Here is a 14,700-nt window from a genome sequence, read left to right on the forward strand (position 1 = left end):
GCACCCCACTCCAGTATTCTTGTCTGGAAAATCCCATGGGCAGAGGAACTGTAGTCTGGCGGGCTACAGTCCATGGACATGACTGAGCGCATACAAACCTTTGGAGAACTGAGTAAAGGATTCCCAGTAAAGAAAAAAAGAGAGAGAGAGAGAGACCTGTGGACATAGTGGGGGCGGGGGTGGGGGGAGGGTGGAGGATGAGATGATCTGGAAGAGTAGGATGGACATATATACACTCCCAAGCATAAAATAGGTACCTAGTGGGAAGCTGCTATATAGCACAGGGAGCTCAGCCCGGTGCTCTGTGATGACCTAGAGGGGAGGGATGGGGGTGGCAGGGGAGGGAGACTCGAGAGGGAGGGGACATATGTGTACATATAACTGGTTCACCTGACCGTACGGCAGAAACTAACACAATGTTATAAAGCATTTGTACTCCAGTAAAATCATTTTAAAAAACAAAATAAATAAATAAAAATAAAAAACATCTAAGTAAAGGGCTTATAATAGTTCCTGGGACATGGCAAGTAAACTTCAAAAACCCTTACACAGAAGTGCATGTAGGCTATGAGCATGTGTTTGTGCATGGACATACAGACGTATATTGACTCATTCATTCATATATATTCAACAAAGATCTTATGCCCACTAAATGCCCAGACTTAATTAAGGTGCTGGATATATAAACACTGAACAAAATAGATAGATGTTCATCTTGGGTGTTACAGAGTGGAGACAGACAATAAACAAATAAATATGCAGTTGACAGGTGTTGATATGAGCTGTGAAGAAAAATAAAGTGTGGTAGAGGAGTAACAGTACTGGAGGGGACAAGCTGTTAATTTAAACAGAGTGGTCAGAGGCAGTCTCACTGGATGGAGACGTGAGAGAAAGGAGGGAGGGAGCCATGTGGCTGAGAGGAGAATTCCAGACAGCGGGAAGAGCAGGGGCAAAAGCTGAGGGGAAGGGAACCCCATGGCCTAGAGAGTAAGAACAGTGTGGGCAAGAGAGAGCAAGGGGGTCATGACAGAAGCTCAGAAAGGCAGTGAGGGTTGCTCACATAGGATTTTGTAAGCCAGGTGAAGGTGAGTGGACAGAGGTTTGTTATGTTCTGAATTATGTTTTAAAGGACCTACTCTGGTTGCTCTGAAGAGGGGAGATTAAAGGGAGATTAAAGTACAGGAATGAGGGGAAGAGTTAGCAGGCCTCCAGCCACAGCACAACTGGGAAATGGTGGCTGTCTGCAGTAGAGTGGTCATAAAAGAAGTCCTCAGAAGGCATTGATTAATAGTAATTATTGAGCTTCTCAGGTGGCTCAGTGGTAAAGAATCTTCCTACCAATGCAGGAGATGAAGGTTCAGTCCCTAGATCAGGAAGATTCCCTAGAGTAAGAAATGGTCACCCACTCCAGTATTCTTACCTGGAAAATCCCATGGATAGAGGAACCTGGCAGGCTATAGCCCATGGCGTGACAAAGAGTTGGACATGACTGAGCATGTATGCATGAATTATATAATAAAGGAGGTAGATATTTAAATAATGATAACTATTGAAGTCAGAGCTGAGAGATGTTGCTATTGCAACAGGCATTACTGGGAAACAAAGCAGTCAAGGATGGCAGCACTATTTACAATAGCCAAGTCATGGAAGCAATCTAAATGCCCATCAACAGATGAATGGATAAAGAAGAGATGGTACATATATACAATGGAATATTACTCAGCCATAAAAAGGAATGAAGTTGGATCATTTGTAATAATGTGGATGAACCTAGAGAGTGTCATACAGTGTGAAGTATGTCAGAAAGAGAAAAACAAATATCATAAATTAACACATGCATGTGGAAAATGGTACATCTAGAAAAATGGTACAGATGAAACCATTTGCAGGACACAATTAGAGACACAGAAGTAGGGAACAGATACGTGGTGGACATGGGGATGGATGGTAGTGGGATGAACTGGAAGATTGGGATTGGGGTATGGACACCATCATGTGTAAAACAGATAACTAGCAGAAAGCAGCTGTACAGTTCAGGGAGCTCAGCTCAGAGCTCAGTGATGACCTAGAAGGGTGGGATGGGAGTAAGCTGGGTGGGAGGGAGGCTCAAGAGGGAGGGGGTATGTGTAACATACAGCTGATTCACTTCGTTGCCTAGCAGGAATTAACACAACATTATAAAGGAACTAAAACCTAATTTTAGAAAAAAAATTAGGTTAGGATTAGTAAGGATTTTGTAAAAAAAATTAGTAAGGATTTTGAACTGAGGAACTCCTAGAATGAAACAATCATTTACTGAAATTGGAAAGACTACAGAAGTAGTTTGGGGTTGGGGGGAGCAATTAAGAGTTCGCTCATCCAGTAGCACTGTTATGGTGGCCCTCTCTCACTCCAGGCATCATGCCTGGCAATACAGTGACGACTGGACAAAAACAGGTTTCATACTCATGAAGCTCAAGGTGCAAAAATAGACAACATTTATTGAGTCCTTACCAAGAGTCAGGCACTGTGCTAAGTATTTTTCCTTTAATGAAGCTTACTGTCTGGTGGGAGAGACAGCCATTAAACAAATAATTACTCAACTACTTAATTATGAGTGGAAAAGTACAGGACATATCCCTAGATAAAATCTGGAAGAACTGCTCCCAAGGCGTTTTAGGGAAGGTTATACTGGGCTGGAGCAGAAGATAGCTATTTTTAAGGACTGACCATCCTGGAAAGATTTTACGTCACACTCAGATTTGAGGCCACCGATCATGTGACAGGCATATGGCCTACCCAATTGTCCCTGGGAGAGAAGCCTGAATATAATCATTTCATTCTCAGACCCACTCTCACAACTCTGCTGGGAGCCATCTCCCAGCATGACCAGCCACCCTCTCTCCTCCCTGCCTCCCTATCCCAATGGGGGCCAATCCAGTTGGAAACATCTTAATTCCAGACTGTAATGACCTCTTCCTCTGACCACCGCACTTCTTCAAAAACCTTGTTCCCCAGTCTCCAATTCACCTCTCCAACCCCACTTGGATATATTCCATCCAGCATCTGATCATGTCTCAACTTATACAATTCTGAAATGCATCTTATTAGTATTTAGTTAGTATATTAGTGCTTATTAGCACTGATTTAACTCATTAGTATATTAGCGCTTATTTCCCAGCAAGACTGCAAACTCCTTCGAGACAAAGACAATTCCTTGTTCTGCTTTTGTATCCTCAGCAGAACATAGCACAATGCCAAGTGCTCAGAGCTGAGATCACTCAAGAGACTGTGAACTGAAGACCTTGCTTGACATCATCTAAAGGAAGATGCTTTGGGGGAAAAAAGTCATCTTGTCAGTACCTAGAGTTCAACCTGACTCAGGCTAATCAGTATGCCTATGAGCGCGAGAAACACACAGAAAATCAGTTTATTCATTTCCATTGGGAAACATAAATAGACCTAAATGTTCAGGTTGGCCAGTCTGAGTTGGTATAATTCCTTCCTTGGAGCCAAACCATAGGAGAGCTAAGTCACAATTAGAAATCATTTTATTTTATTCTATTCTATGTTATTTTGTTTTTATGAGAAGTCATTTACACAGAAACCAGAAAATAACTGAGCTCCTTACAATGTAGTATAGTTTCTCTGAGGGGAATCATGGCGACATAAATTACCATTTATAACTAATGGACTTATTTCTCCAACCTGGATAATCTTTCCCATGTATTTTATGGAATCCCATGTAAGACATTTCCCATGTATTTTATGAAATCCAGATTTCTGCTAACTGGAATTGGTATAGGACCCCCTAGAGCTTCTCAGATTAACATCTTTAAGTTGTAAAAGATGACCAGTAAACAACGGGGAACAGATAAGGGGCCTCCCCCTACACTGGATAGAACCTTAAAATGGGCTAATTCAGGTTCCCCTTTCCTTTTACGCAGATTTAGGGAGAAAATCTACCACGATACAGATTTCTGACTCAAGAAGGAGAAGCCTAGGACTTGTGTGTTTTAAAAATAATCTTTAGATAACGATGTTTCAGATACCTAGTTTCTGAAACTAGTGGAAATACCTTATCATCAGCAACATCAAGAAACATTAGAAGCATTTAGAAACCATGATGATTTCAGATAGGCCACAAGAAAGCTAAGATTCAACCCAAAAAGTCTCTATTGAGCATCTAGGACTCTTTAGAGTCAATCTCTCTTTTCTGCATCGTCCATCACAATTGAGAAGGTGATTTCACAAAACTTTGGCAAGGAAAAGAAAACTCACACTCAGGAGCCAGATTTCATGTTCAGGCTTTTAAGGTGTTGGAGCATATGCTCCTTGCTATGACCCTGTGCACTACGGGCTTCCTGTTAGAAGAAACCCACAGTGACGTTGGCTGAGTTACCTCTTGTCAATAAGTCCAAAGGGACAGAGTGAACAATTGACATCAGAGTTGGGGCCCCTATGACCGAGCTTCTCTCATAGCCTACTTCTTCACCACCTAGCAGATAGCGTCACTCAGATCTGGGTTCAGCTCTGCTGGGGCTGTGGTTTCCAAACTGGTTGCACACAAAATCACTTGAGAAGCTTGTCAGACCCAGATTGCTAAGCCTCACCTCAGAGGTTCTGGGTGTGGTGTGGGCCCCAGGGTTGGGATTTTCGCTTCCAGCCCAGATCAGGCCCAGAGGTCAGCCCTGGGAAGCTGTGGATATGGGCTTCCCTGGTAGCTCAGTGGTAAAGAATGCGCTGCCAATGCAGGTGACGTGAATTCCATCCCTGGGTTAGAAAGGTGCCTTGGAGAAAGAAATGGCAACCCACTCAATTCTTGCCTGGGAAATCTCATGAACAGAGGAGCCTGGTGGGCTATAGTCCATGTGGTCACAAAACATCAGACACGACTGAGCAACTAAACAAGAAGCTGTGGCTACTCCAGGTGCCTGCATTCATAGGAAGCACCATGATATAACAGGTAAGAAACAGTCTGGTTCGTGCCCCCAGGGTGCATATCTGGCCCAATTCAAGAGTAGCCCTTTGGGTGGTTAGTGTACTCTGCTTCATTTGACAGACAGTCCATGAAATTGAGGTCAATGGAAAGTTCACTGATCTTGCCATGTACAGAGAGACCTAGACACCTTGCCATGTACTTGTACCTAGACACCTAACCTCTCCAAGCTTCAGTGCCTCCTTTAATGCAAATGGGTTACAGTAACCACTCTTATTTAGGTGGCTCGGTGGTAAAGAATCTGCTGGCCAAGCAGGAGATGCCAGTTTGATCCCTGGGTTGGGAACATCCCCTGGGAAAGGAAATGGCAATCCACTCCAGTATTCTTGCCTAGGAGAATCCCATGGACAGAGGAGCCTGGTGGGCTATAGGGGTCACAAAGAGGCAGACAAGACTGAGTAAAAAAACAGCAGTACCAGAGGTTCAAATAAGATAACACTTACATTAGCATTAATAGCCAACATTTATCAGAGCTAGAGGTTAAGGGCAGATTCTCGAGCCAGACTGCCTGGATTCATTCCCAAACTTCCTCTCAATGACTATGTCAACTCAGAGGAGTCACTTCTCTGTGCTTTCATGCCATTATCTGTAAAATGGGGAATGATAGTCCTAGTACCGACTCAGAGATTGTTGGAAGAACCAAGTGAACTAACATAAAAAGTGTTTAATTCAGACCTTGGCTTAATGTTAATGAGAAGTTAAGAAATGTTAACAAGTATGTTTGCAGGGCATATACATTCTCATTTAATATTCACCAACACTTTTGGCCACCTCATGCAAAGAGTTGACTCATTGGAAAAGACTCTGATGCTGGGAGGGATTGGGGGCAGGAGGAGAAGGGAACGACAGAGGATGAGAAGGCTGGATGGCATCACCGACTCCATGGACGTGAGTCTGAGTGAACTCCGGGAGTTGGTGATGGACAGGGAGGCCTGGCATGCTGTGACTCATGGGGTCACAAAGAGTCGGACACGACTGAGCGACTGAACTGAACTGAACACTTTTGATATAATTACCATTAATTTTCCTGAATTTACATTCTATGTTGACCCAGACCTCACAGCTAGCAAATGGTGGAACTGGATTCTAAACTCAGGCAGGTTCCAGAACTTGGAAGCACGATGCAATATTGCCTCCCAATACAGCCCAAACATTTGTGACAGAAACTCGTTCATAATGCAGAGATCACCTCTCCCTCTGGCTGTAGGTTTCTGAAAGGGTAAACACAAGTCACCCTGTGTGCGCTCAGTCCCTCAGTCATGTCCGACTCTTTGTGACCTCATAGACTGTGGCCTGCCAAACTCCTCTGTCCATAGGATTCCCCAGGCAAGAATCCTGGAGTGCGTAGCCATTCCCTTCTCCAGGGGATCTTCTCAACCCAGGGACTGAACCCGCATCTCTTGTATCTTCCACATTGGCAAGTGGATTCTTTACCTCTAGCCCCCAAGTCCCATTGTACCTCCTGCCATTTGATAGAGGCTGGCTCATGTGAGAAGATTAAGCCTTGAAACAGCTAGAAAGATGGAAAACAGGAGTAGTATTTGCCTGTATAGTGGCACACATTTAAACAATTCTGGAAACCCAGAGGAGCACTAGCCCAGTTAGGGGCCCATGTGTGCACATTTCCTTGACAACTTTTCTTCTCCAGTCAGAGCTTAATATGCTTCCACAGAGCTCTGCTAAGGAATAGTGTGCTGTGTTTTACACTCTGCTGCTAAAGTGAAAGTGAAAGTCACCCAGTCATGGCTGACTCTTTTTGCCCCGTGGACTACACAATCCATGGAATTCTCCAGGTCAGAATACTGGAGTGGGTAGCCTTTTCCTTCTCCAGGGGATCTTCCCACCCCAGGGATTGAACCCAGGTGTTCTGCATTGCAGGTGGATTCTTTACCAGCTGAGCCACCAGGGAAGCCCAAGAATACTGGAGTGGGTAGCCTATCCCTTCTCCAGCAGATCTTCCCAACCCAGAAATCAAACTGGGGTCTCTCACATTTCAGGCAGATTCTTTACCAACTGAGCTATCTAGGGAAGCTCAATAACATCCCAAAAACTGCCGCTAAAGTCTACTGATGTGACTCTTTATGGAAGTGAGGTCTTTATCCAGAAAAATGAGTCTCCTGTGAAGGAATGCTGATACTTTGCTACATCAAGTGTTTTCTTAGTCTTAGAACATGTTATAGGCAGAAGAGACCTTTCAGCGCTACAGGTTCTAGTGTTAGTCGCTCAGTCGTGTTCTACTCTTTGCAACCCCATGGACTATAGCCTGCCAGGCTCCTCTGTCTGGGGGGATTTTCCAGGCAAGAATACTGGAGTGCATTCCCATGCCCTTCTTCAGGAAATCTTTCTGATCAGGGATCAAACTTGGGTCTCCCACACTACAGGCAGATTCTTTACCATCTGAGGCACCAGCAAAGCCCACAGGTTATAGAGTCCAACCCATTACTAGGAAAATGAAGCTCAGAGAGAGAGCTCTATATGACATGGTGGTGGGGCAGTCAACCAGACACTCAGCCTTGTCTTGGGGCCTCCAGCTGTGGGCCTCTGAATCTCAGGGAGATTGAAATCCTAGCACCTTTGCTGGCTCCATCTAAAACTGGCCTTCCCTCCCGCCGTCTGCTTTTACATCCTGATGTTCCCAAGTCAGAGAGATTTCTTGGAAACAGAGCCGGCCCTTCCAGTAAGCATATATAACAGATCCGTGATGGCAGAGAGTGGGGCTCGGTGGAAACAGAACCCAGACAAGTAAAATTTGACACCTGAACCGGCATAAGTGCCCAACACTCCCTCACAGTTCCCACTGCCTGCCTCACCCCACCTTCAGGGTGTCCATAATCTTATTTGAAAGAGAGAAAAACCACAACCAGTGCTTATCACCAGGAGCCAAATTCCCTGGCAGCAGCTTTGGTTTTAAAAGGGAGAGATGAAAAAAATTATCAGTACCTATGGGGATTTCTAACACATTAGAAGGGCCTCCCAAAACTGAGCCACACCAAGTATAATATTTTTATTTTCTTTAAGAGCTTTCTTAATTGGTTCCATGCAAAAGGCCTGCAGGTAATGAGTTTTAAATAAATAATAATTATATTCCACAATCCTGTCTGGCCAAAAAGTCAATGTCTTTTGCCCTGACTTAGTTCAGTGTGGAGATAGGAAAGAGGCCTGTATAAGAAATGTGGGCCTTACTGCCAAAGGCAGGACCTCCATTCTTGGACTCAGATGGAACCCACTCTGACTTAGGCACTCAATTCTCTTTCAGTGATTTTGTGCCAAAGCCTGGTGCCAGGTATTGATGAGATGGAGATGACGGGCAGTATATCAGGATGCTAAGAAAAATTAAAATAGTAAGTGCATTTGGGCTTCAGCCTTTCTGAGCCACTGCAGTTCCTTCTTGGCCTCCAGTTTTTCCACGTGTTGATCTCTGGTCCAGAATACCCCGCTTGAATACCCTGTTTTCTTGAATACCCTCTTTTAGGCATGGTCATCATCCCTGAAAGTTTTCTGACTGCTTTTCTTTCAGGATTATGGTAATATTGCACCTCCCATTCACTTGAACTGAGCTATGGCTGTGAAATTTGACTAGATTAATAATACATAAGTGAAAACAATGCAGAAGCCATGAGAATGAATGTTTATTTTTATCTCACTCTCTCTCTTCTTTTGCCACTTTCCAGATGGTAAATTCTCCATCAGCCTGGGTTCTGGAGTAAAGAGACAGAAAGCAAAATTTTCAGCTGACCAATTATGGGCCTACTATAAGAAAGAAAGAAGCCTTCAGTTCAGTTCAGTTCAGTTGCTCACTCGTGTCCGACTCTTTGTGACCCCATGAATCACAGCACGCCAGGCCTCCCTGTCCATCACCAACTCCCGGAGTTCACTCAAACTCACGTCCATCGAGTCAGTGATGCCATACAGCCATCTCATCCTCTGTCGTTCCCTTCTCCTCCTGCCCCCAATCCCTCCCAGCATCAGAGTCTTTTCCAATGAGTCAACTCTTCGCATGAGGTGGCCAAAGTATTGGAGTTTCAGCTTTAGCATCATTCCTTCCAAAGAAATCCCAGGGCTGATCTTAATTTGTCTTTAATAAAACTTAAATCTTCTAAGATCTAGGAGATGTTTGTTACACAGCATAACCTAGTCTAGATGACTGGTAGATGCCCCCTCCACCCATTCCCATTTAACTGGCCAGGAGCCAAGGGATACAAGTGGCCTCTGGAAGCTGCCAAAGGCAAAGAAACAGATTCTTTATTAGTTCCTCCAGAAGGAACACAATCCTGCAGACACTTTACTCTTAGTTCAGTGAAACTGATTTTGGATATCAGACTACTAGAACTTTAAAAACATTAAATTTGCGTTGTTTTAAGCTACTAACTTTCTCACAGTAACAGGAAACTAATATACTAATGTTGCCACCAAAAATACAGGGGAACTAGTTAGATTTGAATTTCAGAAAAACAGTGAATAATTTTTTTAGTCTAAATATATTCTACACAATATTCGTGTGTCTTGTATTTTCATTTGCTAAATCTGGCCTACCTGACCAACCAAATCCTTCCCCATCTAGCCCCTGAGTCCCCACCAATCCTATTTTCCCCCATATGCTCTAAGAGTATCATTATACCTGTCACTCCAGGGTTAGTCTATGACTCAATAGACTGAAATTGTTAAGACCTCAGACAAATGGCTCTGGGGGAAAGTTATTATTCTATATCATTGCCTATCAATTATTTATAGTTTATAATGCAACTCCATTTGTAATGGGTAATATGTTTTTCTATTGCGCCGTAATATCAGCCAACTCATCACAACAAGCATTGTGGAGATGGATTGGCCTGGTGCAAACACCAATGCCTTTTTTAAAAACAAGCTGTATGCATTTTTGAATCTAAAAATTATTGCTATTTTAGATAAGAGGAAACTCTTCTTTGAATTCAAAGAAAAGGATAAAATTCTCCTTTTCTGATTAATTCATTTCTTAAGAAACAGGGCCAAAATTAAGGTGAGGCAAATGTGATACCTAGGGCACCAGATTTAAGGACGCTCTCACTTTTAGGTGCTGACACTGTGCTTGCATGACCCAGTGAGTGAGTGCTTCCTTAAATTTGGCATCCTGGTAGCCTCACTTGCCTCTCTCTAGTCCTAGCTCTGCTAGAAATCTCATGTCAAGACAACTAACAAAAAAGCAGGGCTCATCTGGCCTTTTAACCTGGCCTGCTGCTAGTGCTAAGTCGCTTCAGCCATGTCCCACTCTGTGCGACCCCATAGATGGCAGCCAACCAGGCTCCCCCGACCCTGAGATTCTTCAGGCAAGAACACTGGAGTGGGTTGCCATTTCCTTCTCCAATGCATGAAAGTCAAAAGTGAAAGTCGTCGCTCAGTCGTGTCCGACTCTTCGCGACCCCACGGACTGCAGCCTACCAGGCTCCTCCGTCCATGGGATTTTCCAGGCAAGAGTACTGGAGTGGGGTGCCATTGCCTTCTCCCTAGAAGAAACCAAATTCCAGAAAGTTATAGACAAGCCAAGATCTAATTATCTGATGCTGTTACCCAGCATCTTTTGTACCCATCCCCCTCTGGGTTATAGCCAAAAGGTTGAGCTTTTTACTTCACTTCCAGTTCCAGGATTATGCCCTGTCCCAACTTGATTAAAGCAAATTAGTATAGTTGCATATCTCTAGCCTCAGTGATTACAGACCTAAGTCAGTCAACAGATGGTCTGACCCTGGCCACCATGGTTAGCTACAGAGTCTGCACATGGCCAGAGTAAAGCCCATGCATTTTGACTCACGGATAAAGAAAAAGATTCTTCCAGGGGATGTGGAAAACAAATGAAAAGTCTGGAACTGCTGCAACCATTTTATTATGATGAGGAAAGCCAGCATAAGAATGAAGCTGTCACATATGGAAGGGCAAATGTCAAAGAATCATAGGAAGGATGCCAGAATCTCCATCAAATCTCACCTGAAGATCTGCTAATTTGCAATGGACTACTTTGGTCATTATGTGAAAAATAAATTTTTAGATTTCAGAGGAGAATCAAGGTGACAAGTTAGGCTACTTACAGTGGTCCAGAAAAACAGCAAAATGATGGTGACAAAGTTCAGGGTGGTGGCATTTGAAACGATGGGACATTTATTGCATTTGGGATGAGAAATATGAGTTGCTTGCTTTCCTTTGTCTTGGCTCTCACTCCTTTGACCTCAGTCCAGATAAGATCCTGAGTCAGCCTACATCCTCAGGTATCCTCTGTACCCTCACAATAGATCTCCACTCTGTTCTCTCTAAGGAATAAGATGTACTCACCCTCTGGGGCTTCCCAGTTCTTTCCATCAGGATAAAATTCCCTCCTTGCTGAATCCATCGTCAGAGCCAGGGTCAGACAAAAATTAGAAGAGCCAAGTCACTTTCCCTCCCTCTTGATTTGTTTCTCCTGTGCAAAATGAAAGATTGCACATGATAGACTTTGGTGTCTCTGTCAATCTAATATTTTATAGTTGTTTATGAAAGTTAAGTCGCTCAGTCGCATCCAACTCTTTGAGACCCCGTGGACTGTAGCCCACCAGGCTCCTCCATCCATGGGATTCTCCAGGCAAGAATACTGGAGTGGGTTGCCATTTCCTTCTCCAGGGGATCTTCCCTACCCAGGGATCGAACCCAGCTCTCCCACATTGCAGGCAGACGCTTTAACCTCTGAGCCACCAGGGAAGCCCATAGGATAAAAATATAAGGAGAAGGAGGAAGAAGAAGAGGAGGAGGTAGAATCAGAAATTTATTTTATGAGGCCAAGATGAAAATTTCTCACCACAATAAACACTATTGTCTAAGACTTTAGAAACTGGCTAAATGAAACAATAGGAACATGTACACCCACAGGCGAGGACTATGCTCAGAGCAGCATCTTTCACCCGCCTCACTTCTGATCTCCATTCATAACTCTAAAAAGACAGCAAAGATGCTCCCTAAAAAGTCAGAGTCAGAAGCCAGCTGCCTATTCTTTTCCAGGTTAATCTGAGCATAATTCTAGGCTCTGGGCCCCACGGAAAGGATTTGTCTCCTAAGCTGTTTCTGCCTGCCTGCTTGGCAGGCACACTCAGAAGTAATCTCAAGTGTCCCCTCAACCTTCAGGGGGACCTCATGCATCTTAAGAAGCAGTCACGCGGGTGGCCCAGGGCAGCCTGCTTTGCACCAGTGTCCTGATTCCCAGGGCCCAGCCTGAATGTCAATGACCCAAATCCCATTACTGACTTTCTGCTTCACTCATTACCAGGAGGTCCTCATTTCTCCCTGTGTTCAGGAAAATATCATTTCCATTTTCAGGAGAAACAACTCTGCTTTACACTTGAGAATTTGCCAGGCCTTGATTTTTATTATTGCTGCAATTTTTTTATTGTATTCTTTAGGTAGGATTAAAAAAAAAAAAAAACCTTTATTTATATAGCTGGAATCAGGGGAATTTTCTCATTAAGACAGTAGATAGAGAATGGCAGAAAAATAAAAATTTCAAAGATTGTTTAAGATGGGGAGGGAGATATGCCAAGATGGGCTTATATTCTAGAAAAAATAGAGTGTGTCCCTAGAAAGACTAGATGGAGAAACGATTATAAATGAGAAAACCCCCTCAGAAGGAAGAGACAAGAAATAATATCACCTTGGTCTTTCAGATTGGGCCCCAGGATGGACACAGGCGCAGAGCAGACTGCTCCAGGGCCACCAGCCTTGTTCTTTACGACACATAAGCTTTCCAAAGAAGATTGAGGAAAATCATGAAATCACTTCTGAATGTGCCTGGGAACAACAGGGCATTGTAGATTGCAACAACAGAGACAAAAAGCCTTTTGCACACTTCCCATGCATTGTCCCAAGTGGCCTTACAATTGTCCTCCAGGGCAGGGTGTTGTTCAGTCTCTAAGTTGTGTCAGACTCTTTGAGACCCCGTGGACTGCAGCACTCCAGGCTCCACTATCCTTCACTATTTCCCAGAGTTTCCTCAAAATCTCGTCCATTGCATCAGTGATGCTACCTAACCATCTCATCCTCTGCTGTCCTCTTCTCCTGCTGCCTTCAATCTTCCCCAGCATCAGAATCTTTTCCAATGAGTCGGCTCTTCATATCAGGTGGCCAAAGTATTGGAGCTTCAGCATCAGTGCTCCAGTGAATAGTCAAGGTTGATTTCCTGTAGGATTGACTGGTTTGATCTCCCTGCAGTCCAGGAAAGGATAGACAGATTCATTTTAGAGTTGGGGAAATACACTGAGTACCCGTCCAAGTCACCCAGTCTAAAACTGACAAGATTGAGATTTTATTTTTTCCACCCAATCCTTCTCTCTCTACAATGCAAGACTGCTTTCTGATTGGGAATGTACCAACAGTATTCATAACAGAAATGATAATATTTTTCATATGAAAAAACTGTTAGATACCCTACAAACACTTCCACACTTATCTTATCACTTGATTCTCACACTAAACTTGTGGGGTAAATAGCCATCCTCTCCTTCTTGATAAAGAGATCAAGGCTGACATTCCGTGTACCTTGTCAGATGGCCCAGAATAGAGCAAACTTCATTTCAAGTCCTGACTTTGTCATTTCCCAACCTTGTGACTTCGGAAAAGAAGCATATTTTCTCAGCATCTCAATTTTTATACTTGATAATTGGAAGAAAAAAGTACCACCCTCAGGGAAGTTAATTCATTCTATAAATATTTATGCAGTTGTACCATGTCCCAAGCTCTGGGGACACAGTTATGAAACAAATATCCCTATTCTTGAGGGGTTATGTACTAGTCAGGGGGTTGCATAAAATATATATGAAGGTAATAAGAGCTAAGGAGAATAAAATAAGGAAAGAGTGTAGGGAGTTTTGGGTTAAGGGGTTCAGTTCCAGTAAGATCACCATGGAATGCACATCCCTGAGAAAATGTCATTTAGTGAAGGAGGTGGGAATACCAGATCACCTGACCTGCCTCTTGAGAAACCTATATGCAGGTCAGGAGGCAACAATCAGAACTGGACATGGAACAACAGACTGGTTCCAAATAGGAAAAGGAGTACATCAAGGCTGTATACTGTCACCCTGCTTACTTAACTTATATGCAGAGTACATCATGAGAAATGCTGGGCTGGAAGAAGCACAAGCTGGAATCAAGATTGCCAGGAGAAATATCAATAACCTCAGATATGCAGATGACACCACCCTTATGGCAGAAAGTGAAGAGGAACTCAAAAGCCTCTTGATGAAAGTGACAGAGGAGAGTGAAAAAGTTGGCTTAAAGCTCAACATTCAGAAAAAGAAGATCATGAGATGCCAGTCCAGGTTTGATGCACGATACTGGATACTGGATGCTTGGGGCTAGTGCACTGGGACGACCCAGAGGGATGGTATGGGGAGGGAGGAGGGAGGAGGGTCCAGGACGGGGAACACATGTATACCTATGGCGGAAAATTTATTAAATTTATTATAAAAAAAATAAACTAAACCACCCCAATAAATCATTGTCACAGACAAAAAAAAAAAGAAAAAGAAGATCATGGCATCGGGTCCCATCACTTCACGGGAAATAGATGGGGAAACAGTAGGAACAGTGTCAGACTTTATTTTTGGGGGCTCCAAAATCACTGCAGATGGTGACTGAAGCCATGAAATTAAAAGATGCTTACTCCTTGGAAGGAAAGTTATGACCAACCTATATAGCATATTGAAAAGCAGAGACATTACTTTGTCAAC

Source organism: Bos grunniens, chromosome 14 (assembly GCF_055505025.1).
Source record: "Bos grunniens cultivar Pamir isolate PY7600 chromosome 14, Bosgru_T2T1.0, whole genome shotgun sequence".
Classification (NCBI taxonomy): Eukaryota; Metazoa; Chordata; class Mammalia; order Artiodactyla; family Bovidae; genus Bos; species Bos grunniens.